This window comes from Aquarana catesbeiana, linkage group LG02 (assembly GCF_042186555.1).
Source record: "Aquarana catesbeiana isolate 2022-GZ linkage group LG02, ASM4218655v1, whole genome shotgun sequence".
Lineage (NCBI taxonomy): Eukaryota > Metazoa > Chordata > Amphibia > Anura > Ranidae > Aquarana > Aquarana catesbeiana.
Window position 1 is genome coordinate 520,366,214 of NC_133325.1, and position 20,815 is coordinate 520,387,028.

Consider the following 20,815-nt stretch of genomic DNA (forward strand, 5'->3'; position numbering starts at 1 on the left):
AGATTCAAACATTGTGTTTTTCCAAACCATCAGCAATTTGATAATGGCTTTACTAGAAAGTGGAATCCTCCTCATGGAGTACTTTCTGTTACCAAACACTTTGATACGTTTACCCGTTCTATAAAAAATGTAAGCAACATTAGGAGACTCACTTTTTGTATCTCACCTTGACGAGGTACTGGTTGTCCCAGTTGTTGAATATGTGTTCTTTAACCACTTACAGACCGCTTAATGACCAGGCCATTTTTTGCGATACGACACTGCGTCGCTTTAACTGACAATTGCGCGGTCATGCGATGCTGTACCCAAACAAAAAATTGACATCCTTCCCACAAATAGAGCTTTCTTTTGGTGGTATTTGATCAACTCTGCGTTTTTTTTTTTTTTTTTTTGTTTTTTTTTGCGCTATAAACAAAAAACCGTCAATTTTGAAAACAATATTATTGTACATCGCGGGACACAGAGCCATAGTTATTAACTATATGGGTATATAGGCACGTTCAGGTGATGGACACTGGCACACCCAATACAGGAAGTTCACTCCCTATATAACCCCTCCTCCTACCAGGAGTACCTCAGTTTTTTCGCCAGTGTCTAAGGTGTTGGTCACGAGTGAAGATGTGCTCTGAGGAGCTCCACTGGAGGGATCCTTGCTGGATTTAAATAGCCTCCACAGACCTGATCCATCCAAAGTGCCACTAAGCCAATGGATGGTACCTTGGCCTCGTATAAGAACGAGGTTTTGCCTGTAACGCCTCTCCTTGCAGGGCTGGACCCCGGGACCTAGTGCTTTGGTCATGCTCACATTACCTAAAGTTTTTCCTGGCCGGGTGCTATACAGGTCCAAGGGAGTGGAACCCCGATAAAAAATATATAAACAGTGTAGCGCTGGACTAATAAGAATACGCATATATGGGTGTATGCGAAATAGACAAAACACATAAGTGGTGAATAAAGTGAATATTATAAACACGTGTGTTGTAACACTGAAAATTAATCAAATAAACCTGCATATATTTAAAAGCGAAAAGTGATATGAAGGTATAAGTAAAAGTGGTGAACTTTAAGTGAGTTATATAAACCAATGTGACAACAAAAAATGACATCAATGTATGATGAAAAAACTCTATTCACTAATAGTGTCAATTGATCCTTGTAATTAGTGATCACAAAAAAGGAAAATTGAAATAAATATATAAATAAATTAGGACAGTCCCAAAAAAAACGTGGTGACACTCCAACACAGATTCTGATTCAATATTCCACCGCAGCTGTTGCCCACCACCGAAGGATATAAAGTTGGAGGCTTACCGGACAGCCTGCGACCACCCTTATTCAGGGGGGTCAAAACAGGCTCAGTAGAAATGTATGGATCCAGAAGATGTCCTCGCCAATAATCTCCAGGTGTTCCTCAGATAACCTTATGGCAAGCCACTGGGGCTTCCAAACAGGGTGCAGTTAGGACTTGGCCACAGGATACAGCATTAGCCCCAGATGCCCCAAAAAAGAAAAAATACTCCAATAGTGCAGAGTGATCTGGCCAATTTATTTAAAAATGTAAAAAGAACAAATAAATCTATAAAAAGCAATGCTTCTGACGGGGAGAAATGAAAACAAGCTCCACCGCCGTTTAAAATCCGATCGCGCATGCGCGATACGTGCTCACGTTGTGACCCTACGGCCGTTTCGTCACAACTGACGTCATCAGGGGTACGTGGCCACGCTCGCGCATGCGCTTTAAATACACAAGCGCCATAGCGCCCTAGCGCATTCATTGGCTGAGGGGGAACAAGGGCGGATGGTAATACTATAATACTAATCATTCCAGCCCAATGAAAACCGCCCATACATAAATCCTTCCTTGTTGTGAACCTGGAAAGACATAGAGAGCAAAGCTGTACACCATGTAACGCCATCTAGTGGTTAACAAAGAAAAAGTACAGAACACACTCCAAAATTCCCTTGAATATGTAGAAGCATAAACCAGCCTCTACAACCCAAAAGTGTATATGCAACACTGCCATCTAGTGGCGGAAAATAATTCACCAATGTGAAACATATGGTGAAATGCTTGGGTTTAAGATACTTAAAGATCAAAATAAATATGGGTGTGTTCAAGTTCCCCATCAGCCGTATCTCTAATAAGAAAAACATGATTACATTATACTCAAACCATCATGATGTATATGCAGAACAGTAGACACTTAGTTATCCAGATACATCTAAAAACATATGGTGGATGAAAGCATGTTGATAGATTGCCAATAAAGATACAAATCTATACAAAGAGGAGAAAAAAGAAAAAAAGAGAGGGAAAAAATCATCTATAAAAATTTAATTTCAACTGTAGTTAATAAAAAAAGGAGAGGGTCACCCGGGACGGAAAAGGTATATATATGTTTCCTTTCAACTATTATTAATGAAGCAATTGATGTCCCATTCTATGTTCAACCCATTCGGGGCATGGGAACCCAATCTGTAGATCCAGTTGGTTTCGGATCTAGAGATGGTCCTTTTTCCATTGCTACCCCGCCAATGGGGAACATACTTCTCAATACCAATAAACACAGTTCCCTTAGGATTCCTATCATGTACTGCATCATAGTGCCTAGAGACACTGTGTTTATCGAAACCCTGCTTGATATTGGTAATATGTTCTGCCAATCTCACATTCAACTTCCTAATGGTACGGCCAACATACTCCAACCCACATGGACACCTCAATAAATATACTACGCATTTGGTTGTGCATGTGATAAGTGATTTGATTGAGTATGTGGCACCTGTACCACTAGAGGTGAATTCCGTGATTCGTCTATCTCGTAATGAGTTGATATTACAAACATTACATCTCCTACAAGGTGAGAATCCTTTTAAGTCTCCAAAAAAGGTAGGGCGTTTAGGTGGGACAGGGATATTTGGTGCCAACAAATGCCTAAAACCCCGATAAAAAGAACCCGATCCTTGAAGGTTTGTTAAACACAGCCCGCCGTGATGGGTGGAGGTTGGATCTGTCTGTCATCAGCAGTATCCTGCAGCGAGGATAAGGTAAGGGAAGAAGCCTAGGAACTGTGAAAAGCCCACCTATGGTTTTTTTGGGGGAAAAAATGTTGTCATGCCCTAAATCTCCACTAGAGGGAGTAAATGTATATGCCTTAATTTGTTGTCTTCACTTCAGCTCAGTGTCAGTCTGTGTGTGGATTTAGCAGCAGCTTGTCCCAGCGGGGATTCCTCATGTAGGTAAAGAGATCCGCCATTCCGCATTTCTCCCCCCTTAGGGGAATTAGGGAATTCAACAAATGTTGCTGCTCCCCTTGTATAGCCCCCCGCGTGGGGTCAGGAGGTCCCGTTTTGCTCTGAAAAAGTTCCCCCTGATCTGCTTACTATTTTGGGCTCTGCCTCTCCTCCCCTCTTGATTGGTCTACAGGCAGACCCAAATGCCGCCCGCATGGGAAAGATTTGAAATTCAAAGGAGGGGGGCGGGTGTTGTACGGAGGGGGTGGGGCCTAGCAGCGGCGCCGTGTGTGGGTTGCAGCGTCCATGAGGACACACAGCGCAAGCGTGGGTGGAAACTTTGTACAAGAGCAGTCTCTCCTCAGCTGGATAGCGAGGAGAGCAAGCTGGCTGATCACCCGGGACACAGGAGCAGTGAGGCACGTAAGGGCGGCATATGGGCATTCCCAGTAGAGGAAAAGATATTTTTTCCCAGCGCTAGGCTGAACTTTTATTAGCGGCATTCTATTGTCAGACTATTGTTCAGCAATTAGTGCATTTAAATAGTACCTCTGCTTTGTGCTTAGGACTATACCTCCCAAAAAGGCTGGGACAAACGCCTCAAAAAAAGGTACCAAAAACATCGCCCCCAGGCGCTGAGAACTCCAGTCATGCCTCAACACGGTCATCTTCTCCTGAAATACCAGAAGTGGCAAGCCAGGGTGAGTCATTGGAACCAATTGGTGTTGCAGCTGCTTCTCACATCTCAGCCCCTGTATACGTGACTGAAGATGTCTTTTCCTCTGCCCTGGTGGGGTTAGACCAGCAGTTGATGCTGCTATATCCAGTGTGTATAAGTCTAACTTGTAAGGTAGACAATGCAAAAATGCTTAAGGATCCAACGGATAAAGGTTGGAATTCCTGTTTAAATCCTCTTTTTCTTTGGCAGGTGCCGTTACTCAGCCTGCAGTCGCTGCAATAGGCATCTGCCAATCCCTAAAGGATCAGTTTAGACAGGCCCTTAAGGAGGTTCCTGTACAACAAGCCCCGGATTTGGCCGAACTGCCAAGAGCATTATGTTTTGCTATAGACGCCATTAAAGAGTCTATTCACCAGGCATCCCATCCCGCCTTGCGCTTGTGCTAGTGCACATGCGTAGGATCCTGTGGTTGAAAAATTGGTCAGCCGAAGCGCCATGCAAAAGGCTCCTGATCGGTTTTCCTTTTCATGGGGATTGGCTATTTGGGGATGATTTGGACAAATACATCCAAAAGATTTCAAGTGGGAAAAGTACTCTTTTGCCAGTCAAGAGAAGGAATAAATGCACTTCATTTAGGCTGGCTCTTTCTCCAGCGCCAGGGGCATCCGCCTCTAGGCAGTCACGACGGCCTCTGCTGTCATAGTCTAGAGGAAAGACTCAGGGTCAGGCCCAGGCACAAAAGAAGTCCTGGGGGCGGAAACCTGCAAAACAGAATTCTAAAGCCTCATTATGAAGGGGCGCCCCCACTCGCCAGGGTGGGGGGAAGACTTCTGCAGTTCTCAGAAGTCTGGTAAGAGGAAATTCAGGACAGATGGGTCATCTCCACAGTAACTCTATGGTACAAACTGGAATTTTGGGAGTTTTCACCACCTCGTTTTCTTAGGTCAAACGTTCCCAAAGATCCAGGGTAAAGGCAATTTCTGTTTCAGGCATTAAACCGATTACTGGCTCAGGGGGTGATCATGCAAATCCCCACAGAAGAGCAAGGTTTGGGGTTTTATTCAAACCTCTTTATGGTACCAAAACTGAATGGAGATGTCAGACCCATTCTAGATATAAAAAATCTAAATCAGTTCCTGAAGGTCCGCTCAGATCGGTGGTTTCTATCCTACAAGGAGGAGAACTTCTGGCGTCTATCGACATCAGGGATGCATATCTGCATGTTCCTATATTTCCCATTTCCGTCTTTCAGGACAGCACCATAGAGAGACCTTGGCTCCTCCCCTTCTGAGGAAACACCGCCTTCAAATTCTAGATTTAATCCTCACCGCTCCCCCCGGCCCCTCAGTTCTGGTGTTTCCTCCGGTGGGGAGACATCGCAAGGAGTCAGAGCTGAACAGCCAGGGAGGCTGGGGCTAAATACAGGCGGAGCTGAGGGGGGTGGACCAGGGTCTCTCTCTCTCTCCCCTGCTCAGGTTTTTGCACTGCAGTCTGTGAGGCTAGTGTGGCTGGGTACCTTAGATGACTGCATATCACGCTCCTCCAGCTTCTCTTGGCGAAGCTGTAAGCTGGAGGGGTCCGCTTCCTTCTGTCCAGCGGTGGCATAGGCGGAGACACAGGGAGACCGCCCTGCACCAGCAGTCAGCGTGGGAGCTCTGAGGGAGCGCTGGGTCGGAGGGCGGGTGACGTCATTTCCGGCGGGGGTCAGTGCTTCCGTCTGACCAGTGACTTCCTGTTCTGGTCACGGAGTTTGGTGGCGGACCGCGCGTTCGGCTGGTGCTGCCTCATATCTGCTGTGGGGACAGCACACAGGGGCCTGGGAAACCACTTTCCTCTGAAGGAGATGTCGGAAGCAGAGGCTTCGCGAACCGCTCTAGGAGAATCCTGTAAGCTCCACAGGTGTAAACTCCCCTCTACTTTTTTCCTGTAAGCTCCACAGGTGTAAACTCCCCTTGGTGGTGGGGGGGGGGGAGGGCTGTGACCAGGTCCCTGGTGGTGGTTGGTCCTGGGAAGCACACCCCTGGTGGCCCTCCGTGGTAGTGCTGGTGGATAGTTTGGCTGATTGCCCCCTCTTTTAAATGTATTCACAGGGCAAGTCTACGGAGAAAAGCAAGTTGCCCACAATACCAAGAAAAAATGCAACTCATGCAGAGCCACAATGGGGGAGTCTTGGTCCAAGCCCCTCTGTAAGGAGTGTATAGAGGGGTTAGTAAGGGAGCAGTCAGGAGAACAGTGTTCGGATCTAGCAGCATCCGTCAAGGAGCTTTCTAACACTGTGCAATCCTTTAAGACACTTTTTTCCAGTCTTTAATTGCCACAGCCTCAGGTTATTTCTCCACCAGCACAGCAGAGTGTTCCCCAATCCTTAATGGATGCTCCCTCGGGTAGTGGAGAGAATCCAAGAGGTGCCAGACTCGAGGTAGAGGAGGAGCCTGATAGCGTTTCTTCAGATTCCCAGGGGGAATCGGAGGGAGAGGAGGTGGAAGGGGAATCCACAAGATCCTCTCGCTACAAGCTTTCCCTGGAAGAAGTGGAGGAGCTCCTAGGAGCCATCCATACCACACTAGGAATCCAGGAGGAAAGGAAGAAGCTATCACTCCACGACCAGATGTATAGGGGCCTAGGGGAACATAAGAGGAAGGTGTTCCCAGTACATGAGGTCTTGGTCGACGCCATTAAAAAAGAGTGGCAAGACCCCGAAAGGAAACCTTTCTTTTCAAGAGCGCTTAAACGTAGGTTTCCCTTTGCAGAGGAGGAGGCGCTGGTATGGAACAAATTGCCTAAACTAGACGCAGCCTTTTCTCAGGTCTCCAGGCGCACTGACCTGGCCTTTGAGGACATGGGGGCACTCCCAGATCCCATGGACAAGAGGATAGATTCCCTCTTGAAAAAATCCTGGGACTCTTCCCTGGGTAACCTCAAACCCGCCATGGCGTCCACAGTGGTGGCACGAAACAAGGAGTACTGGTTAATGCAAATTAAAGCGCACATAGAGGCGGGAACTTCTAAGGAAACAATCCTGTCGTCGTTCCCTATGCTCCTTAAGGGGGTAGCTTATCTGGCGGACGCTACGGCTGAATCGGTGCGTATGTCCGCAAGATCAGCCGCATTATCCAATTCAGCAAGAAGAGCCTTATGGCTTAAAACATGGCAGGGGGACACCGCTAAAGTTAAACTTTGCGGGATTCCTCTCACAGGGGACTTGCTGTTTGGACCAGGTCTGGAAGCCGTTTTAGATCGGACGGCCGACAGGAAGAAGGCGTTTCCTCTTAAAAGGAAACTTGCAGAGACTAAAAGAAAGTCTCTGCCCTGGAAGAAGTTGGACCCCCAAAATCTGAACAACAGAAAAAGGGTTGGGGACAGAAGAGTAAAGGGCGTGGGGGGGCTATTTTTCACCCTTCTAAACAGCCCAAAAAGACTAAGTGACAGAATCACGGTGGGAGGAAGATTGGGGGCCTTCCTTCCACAGTGGGAGATGATCACCTCCAACCATTTTATTTTGGAGATCATAAGAAGAGGGTACAGGTTAGAGTTTGCAGAATCTCCACCACGCAGACTCCTGGTCACCACGCGACCGAAATGCGCAGAAAGGTCAGCAGCTCTTCTTTCCTCCCTCCAGGAGTTGGAGGAACGGGAGGTGGTAGTTCGAGTTCCGGAAGGAGAGACAGGCAGAGGCTTTTATTCCCACATTTTTGTGGTGCGCAAACCCTCGGGAAAATTCAGGCTCATCCTGAATCTGAAGCCTCTGAATGTCTCGCTCACCTACAGGAGGTTCCGAATGGACTCTGCTCGGTGAAGACAATCCTTCCTCCGAACTGCTTCATGGCATCGGTAGACTTGAGGGATGCCTACCTACACATTCCAATCGCGGAGCGGTGTCAGAAGTTCCTCAGGCTGGCGGTAAATACCAGGGAAGGGACGTTTTACTGGCAGTTCAGGGCTCTTCCCTTCGGGCTATCCTCTTCCCCCGCATCTTCACCAAAGTCATGGTAGAAGTTTTAGCTTTCCTACGAATCAAGGGCATCTCAGTGATCGCATATCTAGACGATCTGCTCCTGTTTGCCTCTTCCCTGGAACAGTTGTCGCGGGACCTGCAGTTTACAAGAGACATCCTAGAGGCTCTAGGTTGGCTCTTGAACCTAGAGAAATCCAATTTTTGATTCCATCACAAAAGGTAATCTTTCTGGGTTACCTGTTGGATTCAACGAAACAGAGGGTCTTCCTTCCGTTGGAGAAAATCCAGAAGGTAGACAAGGCAATGTTATTACTCCAGGGCAGCCAACAGATATCAGTAAGAAAGGCTATGTCAGCCCTGGGGTTACTGACGGCGGCACTTCCAGCAGTTCAGTGGGCAGGGTTACATTTTCGCCCTTTACAGCTCTTCTTCCTGAGGGTTTGGGACCACAGTCAGGGGTCTTTGGACTCCCTGATAACCATACCAGGTCAAATCAAGAGATCCCTATGGTGGTGAAGAGGAGGGGCCAATCTCTCACAAGGTCTGGAGTGGGTTCTTCCAGTGTCCATGTGTGTCACGACCGATGCAAGCAGCACAGGTTGGGGGGCGCATCCTGATTCCTGGATGGTTCAGGGCGTCTGGCTGAGGGAAGACGCAAAAAGATCCTCGAACTGGAAGGAGCTGAGAGCGGTGGCTTTGGCCCTCAGAGCCTTTCAGAAGGAACTTCACGGGCAGCATGTGAGAGTCCGGTCGGACAACTCTTCAGCTGTAGCTTACATAAACAGGCAGGGGGGTACCAAGAGCAGACCCTTGTGGGCCCTGGCAGAAAGCATTCTCAAGTGGGCCGAATTAAATGTTCTATCCCTCTCGGCGGTGCAGGGGAACAAAATCTGGTGGCCGATCTCCTCAGCAGGAAGCGGCTGAGAGAAGGCGACTGGGTTTTGAACCAGGAGGTTTTCGAGGCAATATCCCAGAAGTGGGGAAGGCCATGCGTAGACCTTTTTGCGTCGAGAGAAAACAGGAAGGCTCATCTTTTCTTCTCCTTGAACAGATGGGATGGAGCCCTAGGAGTAGACGCACTGGCTCAGAGCTGGCCTTTTCACCAGGTGTTATGCCTTCCCCCCTCCTGTACTGATCCCAACCGTACTGAGGAAGTTCCAGCTGGAAAACACAACCCTCATTCTAATTGCACCACATTGGCCCAGAAGGCCTTGGTTTTCCATCTTAAAAAGTCTAGCAGCAGAACCTCCCTGGTTTCTGCTAGTTCAGGAGAATCTTCTTTCCCAGGGGCCAGTCTGTGGTCCCCAGGTAGAGAGATGGAACCTCGTGGCTTGGCTACTGAAGAGGAATTGCTGAAGGGCAGGGGTTTCTCAGATCGCTTAGTGGAAACCCTCCTAAATTGCAGGAAAAAGGAAACCCAGGTTATCTACCAGAAGACGTGGAAACGTTTTAATAGCTGGTGCACAGAAAGTCCTTTTGATGTACACAGCTCCATAGCGGTCCTAGAGTTTCTGCAATCAGGGACGGACAAGGGGTTAGCCCTTGGCACCCTGAAAGGTCAAGTTTCCACTCTGAGCGTTTTTCTAGAAAAACAGCTATCCACAGATCCGTGGATAGTTAGATTTTTTTAAGGCATTGAGTAGACAGAGACCACTGAGTGTCTCTCCCTTCCCAATGTGGGATCTTTCTCTGGTTCTACAGGCCCTTACGGCGGAACCTTTTGAGCCGTTAGGAACTTGTACGTTAAAATGGATTACCCTCAAAACTGTGTTTTTGGTGGCAATCACTACGGCAAGGAGAGTGAGTGAACTCGAAGCCCTTTCTATTAGGGCACCCTTTTTTCAGATATTTACGGACCGGTAATTTTTAGAACCGATCCGTCTTTTTTGCCGAAAGTGGCCTCGGGTTTTCATAGAGGCCAGGAAATTGTTTTGCCCACCTTCTGTTTAAATCCTGTGAGGGAACAGGAACATATTTTTCATAAGTTGGATGTGAGAAGGTGTGTCCTTCAGTACTTGGAGGATACAAAACCATTTAGAAAGTCTGATTTCCTTTTTGTTTTGTTTTCAGGAACCAGAAAAGGAGGCAAAGCCTCTAGGCGCACTATAGCCAGATGGTTGAGGTTAGCTATCAGCCAGGTGTATGTAGTCAGTGGTTTAGAGGCCCCAAAAGGTGTTAGGGCACATTCCACCAGGGCAGTGGCGACCTCTCAGGCAGAGTGGACTGGTGCGTCTCCGGAACAGATCTGTAGAGCGGCAACGTGGTCCAGATTCGAAACGTTCGTGAGACACTACAGGTTGGACCTTCTGTCAGCAAAAGACCAGGCTTTTGGGTGTAAGGTTCTGCAGGCAGTAGTCCCACCCTAAGGTAAGGTGCTCGCTCATCCTCTCTATGGTGCTGTCCTGAAAGACGGAAATGGGAAAATCGGAGTTACTTACCGGTAACGTCCTTTTCCAGGAGTCTTTCAGGACAGCACAGATACCCACCCTATTTCAGGGACATTTCTGAAGAGTTCATCGCAGAAGAACGTCAGGTAAGATAAAAGTTATTATGACGTGTTCTTGTGTCTCCCCAGCTAGCCGGAGGTCCTCTTGAAGAACTGAGGGGCCGGGGCGAGCGGTGAGGATTAAATCTAGAATTTGAAGGCGGTGTTTCCTCAGAAGGGGAGGAGCCAAGGTCTCTCTATGGTGCTGTCCTGAAAGACTCCTGGAAAAGGACGTTACCGCTAAGTAACTCTGATTTTCCTGCTCACCAAAGGTTTCTGAGGTTCGAGGTAGAACAGCATCGTTTTCAGTTTTAGCCTTGCCCTTCAGCCTGGCTACAGCACCCCGGGTATTTACAAAAGTTCTGGTTCCACCTCTAACCAGGTTAAGGGCACAGGGCATAACAGTCTTGGCGTACCTGGACTATCAATTGCTAATAGACCAGTCGTGGCCCTTTTGGAGCAAAGCGTGCGCATTACAACCAAATACCTGGCTCTGGGTTGGATTCTCAACCTAGAGAAGTCTTCCTTAAAACCGCTAAAAAAGTCTGGAGTACTTGAGTCTGATCATAGACACAGCCCAGAAAAAGGTGTTCTTGCCTCAGGCAAAGATCAACGCCATAAGAGAGCTGGTGCAGGTCGAAAATAGATCCCTCCATTCGCCTTTGCATGAGGTTGTTAGGAAAGGTTCATTCGAAGCGGTTCCCTATGCCCAGTTCAATTCGAGACTGTTGCAAAACAGTATCCTGTCTGCTAGGAACAAAGTGGTTCAAGCTCTACATTTGCCAATGTGGTTGTCCCCAAGAGTGTCCCAGAGCCTCAGTTGGTGGTTGGTAACCCGGAATCTGCTGAAAGGAAAATCCTTCAGACCGGTTATCTGGAAGATGGTAACGCAGATGCCAGCCTTTCAGGTTGGGGAGCAGTGCTAGAAAAGACAACTGTCCAGGGACAGTGGTCAAGAACCGAAAGAACCTTGCCCATCAACATCCTAGAGCAGTGGTTCTCAATCGGGGTTCCACGGAACCCTAGGGTTCCGCGAGAGGTCCCCAGGGGTTCCACGGCGATCTGACTGTCAGTCCCAGTCAGCTGACAGGAGGATCGCACAGGCAGAGAAAGGCAGGGAAGCGGCTGGTATCCTATTGGCTGTAGTGCGCTGTTCCCTGCAGGCCCCTCCTCCCCTCTTGTCCTTCCCGAGTACTTGACATCATCTGGGGTGGACAGGATAGCAGGAGGAGGGGCCGAGGGGGAACAACGCGCCACTGGAGGAGATATGAAATGGGTTCTGAAGCCAGAAGAAGTCTGTCCCATGTAATGTCCCCTGTCATGTGCCCTGCCCCATGCCATGTGCCCTGCCCCATGCCTCTTGTCCTTCCCGAGTACGTGACATCATCTGGGGTAGACAGGATAACAGGAGGAGGGGCCGAGGGGAAACAACGCGCCACTGGAGGAGATATTAATTGGGTTCTGAGGCCAGAAGAAGAAAGCCGGTACTGTGCCCAGCTGTGTTCCCCACACACACACACAATGTGCCCAACAGTCTGTCCCATGTAATGTCCCCTATCGTGTCCCTCACCCCATGTAATGTGGCCTGCCCCATGCCATGTGCCCTGCCCCATGCCATGTCCCATGTAATGTGCCCTGTCCCATGTAATGTGCCCTGTCCCATGTGCTCTGCCCCATGCCATGTGCTCTGCCCCATGCCATGTTCCCTGTCCCATGCCATGTGCCCTGCCCCATGCCATGTTCCCTGTCCCATGCCTCTTGTCCTTTCCGAGTATGTGACATCATCTGGGGTGGACAGGATAACAGGAGGAGGGGCCGAGGGGGAACAACGCGCCACTGGAGGAGATATGAATTGGGTTCTGAGGCCAGAAGAAGAAAGCCGGTGTTGTGCCCAGCTGTGTTCCCCCCCCCCCACACACACACACACACACACACACACACACACACACACACAATGTGCCCAACAGTCTGTCCCATGTAATGTCCCCTATCGTGGGCCTGTCCCATGTAATGTGCTCTGCCCCATGTCATGTGGCCTGTCCCATGTAATGTGCTCTGCCCCATGTCATGTGGCCTGTCCCATGTAATATGTGCCCCGCCCTGTAATATGTGCCCCGCCCCATGCCATGTGCCCTGCCCCATGTATTGTCCCATGTAATGTCCCATGTAATGTGTCCTGCCCCATGTAATGTGTCCTGCCCCATGTAATGTGTCCTGCCCCATGTAATGTGTCCTGCCCCATGTAATGTGTCCTGCCCCATGTAATGTGTCCTGCCCCATGTAATGTCCACTGCCCCATGTAATGTCCACTGCCCCATGTAATGTCCACTGCCCCATGTAATGTCCACTGCCCCATGTAATGTCCACTGCCCCATGTAATGTCCACTGCCCCATGTAATGTCCACTGCCCCATGTAATGTCCACTGCCCCATGTAATGTCCACTGCCCCATGTAATGTCCACTGCCCCATGTAATGTGTCCTGCCCCATGTAATGTGTCCTGCCCCATGTAATGTGTCCTGCCCCATGTAATGTCCTCTGTCATGTGCTCTGCCCCATGCCATGTGCCCTGTCCCATGCCTCTTGTCCTTCCCGAGTACGTGACATCATCTGGGGTGGACAGGATAACAGGAGGAGGGGCCGAGGGGGAACAACGCGCCACTGAAGGAGATATGAATTGGGTTCTGAGGCCAGAAGAAGAAAGCCGGTACTGTGCCCAGCTGTGTTCCCCACACACACACACAATGTGTCCAACAGTCTGTCCCATGTAATGTCCCCTATCGTGTCCCTCACCCCATGTAATGTGGCCTGTCCCATGTAATGTGCTCTGCCCCATGTCATGTGGCCTGTCCCATGTAATGTGCTCTGCCCCATGTCATGTGGCCTGTCCCATGTAATGTGTGCCCTGTCCCATGCCATGCGCCCCGCCCCATGCCATGCGCCCCGCCCCATGCCATGTCCTCAGTCATGTCCACTGTCCTATGTAATGTCCACTGTCCCATGTAATGTGCCCTGTCCCATGTAATGTGCCCTGTCGTGTGCTCTGCCCCATGTAATGTCCCCTGAATGGATCAGCTCTGCAGGAAAAAAAAAGCACAAGTTTCACATTAATTAGGTACGTTTTAATATTTATTCTTTTATTTAATGCTATTTCTACAAATTTTTGTTATCAACAGCTCGCTGATCATACCAATGTTCCGTGAGCTGTAGATGTGAACACTATTTCAGGGGTTCCTCGAGATCTCAAACTTGTTGCCAGGGGTTCCTCCAAGGTAAAAAGATTGAGAAACGCTGTCCTAGAGATTCGGGCACCGTGTCTGTCTCTGAAGGCCTGGACATTCAGGTTACATAGTAGGTGAGTTAGAGAAAAGACACACGTCCATCAAGTCCAACCCATGTGTGTGATTATATGTCAGTATTACATTGTATATCCCTGTATGTTGCGGTCGTTCAGGTGCTTATCTAATAGTTTTTTGAAACTATCAATGCTCCCCGCTGAGACCACTGTCTGTGGAAGGGAATTCCACATCCTTGCCGCTCTTACAGTAAAGAACTCTCTATGTAGTTTAAGGTTAAACCTCTTTTCTTCTAATTTTAATGAGTGGCCACGAGTTTTGTTAAACTCCCTTCTGCGAAACAGTTTTATCCCTATTGTGGGGTCATCAGTATGGTATTTGTATATTGAAATCATATCCCCTCTCAAGTGTCTCTTCTCCAGAGAGAATAAGTAAAGTGCTTGCAACCTTTCCTCATAACTAATAGCCTCCAGACCCTTTATTAGCTTTGTTGCCCTTCTTTGTACTCGCTCCATTTCCAGTACATCCTTCCTGAGGACTGGTGCCCAGAACTGGACAGCATACTCTAGGTGCGGCCGGACCAGAGTCTTGTAGAGCGGGAGAATTATCGTTTTATCTCTGGAGTTGATTGCCCTTTTAATGCATACCAATATTCTGTTTGCTTTGTTAGCAGCAGCTTGGCATTGCATGCCATTGCTGAGCCTATCATCTATTAGGACCCCCAGGTCCTTTTTCATCCTAGATTCCCCCAGAGGTTCCCCCCCCAGTGTATAGATTGCATTCATATTTTTGCCAACCAAATGCATTATTTTACGTTTTTCTACATTGAACCTTATTTGCAATGTAGTTGCACACCCCATTAATTCAGATCTTTTTGCAAGGTTTACGCATCCTACGGAGAAGTTATTGTCCTGCTTAGCTTAGTATTGTCCGCAAATACAGAGATTGAACTGTTTACCCCATCCTCCAGGTCGTTTATGAACAAATTAAATAGGATTGGTCCCAGCACAGAACCCTTGGGGACCCCACTACCCACCCCTGACCATTCCGAGTACTCCCCATTTATCACCACCCTCTGAACTTGCCCTTGTAGCCAGTTTTCAATCCATGTACCCACCCTATGGTCCATGCCGACAAACCTTATTTTGTACAGCAAACGTTTACGTGAACTTTGTCAAATGCTTTTGCAAAATCCAGATACACCATGTCTATGGGCCTTCTTTATCTAGATGGCAACTCGCCTCCTCATAGAAGGTTAATAGATTGGTTTGGCACGAACGACTTTTCATGAATCCATGCGGATTACTGCTAATTATACCGTTCTCATTACTAAAATCTTGTATATAGCCCCTTATCATCCCCTCCAAGAGTTTACATGTTACATGATGTTAGGCTAACTGGTCTGTAATTCCCAGGGATGTATTTTGGGCCCTTTTTTAATGGCTTTTCTACAATCACCTGGTACCTTTCCAGTCTGTAGACTGTCAGTTAAAATTAGGAACAATGGTCTGGCAATTACTTGACTGAGTTCCCTAAGTACCCTTGGGTGCAAGCCATCTGGTCCCGGTGATTTATTAATGTTAAGTTTCCCAAGTATAATTTTAATTCTGTCCTCTGTTTAACCATGGAGGTGCTTCCTGTGATGTGTCATGAGGATAAACACTGCAGTTTTGGTTACTGAAGCCCCCTGATTCCCTCGTGAAGACTGAGGAGAAGAATAAATTCAATACCTTCTCCATCTCCCCATCCTTTGTAACCAGATGTCCTTCCTCATTCGTTATGGGGCCAATATGGTCTGTCCTCCATTTTTTATGGGGCCAATATGGTCTGTCCTCCATTTTTTACTGTTTACATACTTAAAGAATTTCTTGGGATCTTTTTTGCTTTCCTCCGCTATGTGTCTTTCATGTTCTATCTCAGGCGTCCTTATTGCACCCTTACATTTCTTGTTGCATTCTTTATAAAGTTTGAATGCTGATAATGATCCCTCAACCTTGTATTTTTTGAAGGCCTTCTCCTTTGCTTTTCTATGCATTTTTACATTGGAGTTAAGCCATCCAGGACTTTTGATCGCTCTTTTAAATTTATTACCCAATGGGATGCATTGGCTAATGCCCTTATTTAATATGCTCTTAACGCAAACCCATCTCTCCTCCGTGTTCTTTATTCCTAATATTTTATCCCAATTTATGCCTTTTAGCAAGGTTTGTAGTTTAGGGAAGTTGGCTCTTTTGAAATTCAGTGTCTTTGTATTCCCTTTGTTTCCTATTTGTGTGATTTATACTGAAGCCAATTGACCTGTGATCGCTATTACCTAAATTGCCCCGTATTTCCACTTCCGTGATCAGGTCTGTATTGTTGGTAATCAGTAGATCCAGTAACGCTTTATTTCTAGTTGGTGTGTCTACCATCTGACCCATAAAATTGTCCTGCAAGACATTTAGGAACTGGCGAGCCTTAGATGAATGCGCGGTTCCCTCTGCCCAGTCTGTCTGGATAGTTAAAATCCTCATTATGATAACACTTCCCATCCTTGCTGCTTATCCAAATTGTGATAGGAGATCCGTCTCCACTTCCTCCCTCAGGTTAGGGGGCCAGTATTATTTTCCCCTTAGCTTCATCCCTTGGAGCCAAGGGATGAAGGATTCCACCTCCTCCCTCGCTCCCTTAGTGATGTCATCTCTCACATTCACTTGTGCATTATTCTCTTAGTCTCTGAAATTCCCACAAAATCCAAATCCGGGGTTGTCCTGTCAGGATCCACTCCGACAATGCCACAGCTGTGGCTTATATCAATCACCAAGGGGGCACCAAGAGACTCACAGCGCAGAGGGAGGTGAACCGTATCCAAACTTGGGCAGAAAGGAATGTTCCGTGCCCATCGGCAGTTTTCATTCCGGGAGTAGAGAATTGGCAGGGGGACTTCTTGAGCCACCAGCAGTTGCTCCCGGGGGAATGGTCCCTTCACCCTGACATTTTGCTGGCTGTTTGCCAAAAATGGGGGACTCCAGACCTAGATCTGCTGGCGTTCAGATTCAACATGAAGTTGGTCAATTTTGTGTCCAGGACAAGGGATCCACTCGCATGCGGAACAGATGCGTTGGTGACCCTGTGGGATCAGTTCTCACTGATTTATGCATTCCCCCTATTCAGTTGCTGCCACGACTTCTTTGCAGGATCAAACTGGAAAGAAAGACGGTAATTCTTGTAGCCCCAGCATGGATCCTTGGGATTTGAACTTAGTTTTGTGTTCCAAAAACAGCCCTTTGAACTGATACAGCATACTCCCTTAGTCTTTCTGACAAGGAAGTTAGTATTCTTGGTTGCTATATCCTCAGCAAGGAGGGTTTCGGAATTGGCTGCTCTTTCTTGTAAAGATCCATATTTGATTATTCATGAGGACAGGGTCGTGTTGCGTCCTCGTCCACGTTTTCTGCATAAAGAGGTCTCAGGTTTTCACCTGAACCAAGATATTGTCCTACCATTGTTTTTTACAAAACCATGTTCTAGGGAAGAGAAGTCACTACATTGTCTTTTATGTAGAGAGAGCGGTCAAGGTCTATTTAGAAACGACTGCTCAGATCTGGGAGACTGATGTCTTGGAGTCACGGGACACAGATTTGGGATTTGTGTATGTTGCTTTGCCACAAAACTGAGGTACTCCTGGTAGGAGGAGGGGTTATATTGGGAGTGAACTTCCTGTATTGGGTGTGCCAGCATCCCTCACCTGAAGGTGCCTATATACCCATATAGTTAATAACTATGGCTCTGTGTCCCGTGATGAACTCCAAGAAAAGGATTTTACAGGTAAGCTGTTATAAAAATCCTAAATTTCCTCATCAGTTTAGGCCAATATATATTCTACATATTTTTGGTAAAAAATCGCAATAAATGTATATTGATTGGTTTGCGCAAAAGTTATAGCGTCTACAAAGTATGGGAAAGATTTATGGCATTTTGATTATTTTTTTTTTTCTTACTAGTAATGCCAGTGATCTGCGATTTTTAGCAGTACTGCGACATTGCGGCAGACAGATTGGACACTTTTGACACATTTTTCATCTCCACAGAGAAACGCTGGATCTCTCTCAGAGTGACCATCGGGTTCTTGGTCACCTACCTGGCTAAGGCCCTTCTCCCCTGATTGCTTAGCTTCCCCAGATCTGTGTCTTGATACAATCCTGTCTTGAAGGTCTACAGACAATTCCTTAGACTTCATGGCTTGGTTTGTGCTCTGACATGCACTGTTTAACTGTGGAATCTTACATAGACAGGTGTGTGCCTTTACAAAATCATGTCCAATCAACTGTATTTACCAGAGGTGGACTCCAATCAAGTTGCAGAAACATCTTGAGGATGATCAGTGGAAACAGGCTGCACCTAAGCTCAATTTTGAGTGCCTTGGCAAAGGCTGTGTACATGTGATTTTTTTTTTTGCTTTTATTTCTTTGCAAATTTGCAAAGATTTCAAACGAACTCCTTTCACGTTGTCATTATGGGGTATTGTTTGTAGAAGTTTGAGAAAAATAATTGAATCCATTTTGGAATAAGGCTGCAACACAACAAAAAAAATATGGAAAAAGTGAAGCGCTGTGAATACTTTCTGGGTGCACTGTATGTAATGCTTTCTTGGATGGAGGATGGATAATTGCTAATATCAGCTCCAGCTGTGTCACTGAGAATAGTTCTGTGACATCCACGTTGGTCTGCAGACCAAACTTCAAAGATTTTCTGTGACACTTACTTTACTGGAGATTTATCTTTTTGGGGTCTCCTTGATTGCAATTAAAAAGGACTCCAGAACAAGAGCACCCATCTCACTTAGACTTGAGACCAAGATCTTCCTACACTAGGACTCTCCCTTATTTCTTCCTTTCAGTGATACTTTTGTCCTTAAAGTGGATGTAAACCTGATTCATGAAATTTGACCTAAGCACATATGTATATGTAGTGTTTATCTCTCGCCAAAGCCATAAGTCCCACGTCTTTCTGCTGCTCCATTCTTCTGTTATCAGCATGATAACTTCTGACAAGTTCTCCAACAACCAAGATAAAACCAGCCTGAAATTTGTGTCTGGGTGGGTTCTATAAATAGATTAGCAGAGAGCTTGTCTAATCACAGCACAGCTCTGCAAGTATTTTTGGTTCCTCTGCCTATGTGGAGAGGGGGTGTGTGCCTTTCCTCCAATCAGCTGTCACACAGTGTATGCCAAGAATCCACATCCAGTGCTGAACAGGAAGAAAGAAAAACCTCTAACACGATGTGCACTTTCTAAAGAATATAGCATGCTAAAGACAGCGGATATACATGTAAAACTTATGTAGGGAGATTTTTTTCATCTGTGTATCATCTGAGGCTGTTCGCTTCACTGGGTATATGTGAGGGTTTACATCCACTTTAAGGTTTAGAGCTCAATCTAAGACTAAGTGTCATTCTACGCAAAAGTCCTCCTAGTTCGCTAATACCTCCTCTGGTAAGCCTTCTACAATTATTGCTGTTTGTCAATTTTTGGGCTCTGTGGTATCTTAGATGCCGGAATAATGGAGGGTTTCTCAACTAGGTACACAATAGAATTTCTATCTCACAGGTTCTGCTAATACTCTACAAACTTCTGATGGATTGTAAACAACCACAGATCCTCACTAGTTCCATATGAACACTTGGAGTACCTGGGCTTGATTCTGCATACCATGGGAGCATAGATCTTTCTTTCCTACCCACATTATGGGACTGATGCGACAACAGTTTGCCTTTTCTTTTAATGCAACAGTCCAGGATATCTCTGCTGTGGTGACTTTGGTCTACTGGTGTTTGAATGGTTGCACATTTGTTTCCTTTGATTGAAAGCATCTCAATCTGAGTAAAGCCTCTCTGGATAAGGAGGGACTTCTAATTGTCCAACATCTTGAAGGTATTGGTGACCTCTCTGTCGCTCTTTCACCAGATGTCACAATTCAGGGGCCAACTGGTAAAAATACAGTCTGGAAATGCCACTTCAGTGGTACATATTAAATCATTAAGGATGACAGCTCACTCTTAGCTGGGTGTAACATATAGTACTAGTTCTCTCAGCAGTTCACATTCTAGGGGTATAATTTGGCAAGAAGATTTTCTAGGTTGTCACCAAATCCACTGATGGGAATGGGACTCTACACCATGATGTTTTATCAGATTTGTTACCATTGGGATACCTTAGACTTTGATCAGTGATTCAGATCGCATTTGCAGCGCTATACAAGTCTTTCATGAATATCAGAGGAGCCCATAACTCATAGCCAGATTCAGTGTTCCTCTATTGGACACAGCTGATGCTGATTGTACCATGGATGCCACACTCCCTGATTTTTTATTTTTTTTCCCCCTCTACCTTTACGTAAAGGGTCTAATGTAAAAAAAATACAAACCATTCTGGGGCTATAAATGAGCACATAAGGGCCTGGCAGCTGGTAATCAGATATTTTTTTCTAATTGTGGACATCTGGCCTCTTCCTGTTTTGGCTAAACATTCTTTCTCCGCACCCAATATTCAATCCTCCTTCTTAGTCACCTATGTTTTGAGGAAATATGGTCTGTTGATTGTTGGTGTAATTCTTACCCTCCCAGCCTTTTTAGAGACTGTTCTGGAAAGCCAGAGATCTGCTGTATCCTCTAGTGAACTCTAGGAAACAAATGGCTTTTTGTAAATTGTTGTAGAAATTTGGATTTGAGGTGGTACCATTTATTGAATAACTAAATATGTTACAGTACAAGCTTTCATAGTACACTGGCCTCTTCTTCATACCAGTGCACTGCTGTTTCTCCTCCCCTAGCTCTCTGAGCTCCATATAAAAAGGAACAAATATGACCGCAGGTCAACCTGGATTTGTAGGCGGAGTCGGGCTGTATTTAAGCCCACCCTCTACCTGCCATTTCCTGTCAACGTTTCGTGTCATTTTCGGTTTAGCACGTCTAGCTGGCATCTCTTCCGGTTTCCGTACGACCAGACAGCAGCGTTTGTACTGCAGCGAGTGGGTTTTTCTTTCTCCCGGCGCTCATGCATGCGGTGAGATGCGGGCCGGTGACTCGTACGGTCAGTTTGGGGGCTACCTGTCTGGTCACCCCAAGCTGGGTCATCAAATCCTGCCTCATTGGCAGTATTATCGGTCAGTCTCCCTTGGCCAGGTTGT

At 46.7% G+C, this 20,815-nt stretch overlaps 1 protein-coding gene across 5 annotated transcripts in view; it reads left to right on the forward strand.

The window, feature by feature from the left end:
- The window catches only part of LEMD1 (LEM domain containing 1), a 430,972-nt gene that overhangs the window by 325,229 nt on the left and 84,928 nt on the right, over nt 1–20,815 (forward strand). The window lies entirely within an intron of this gene.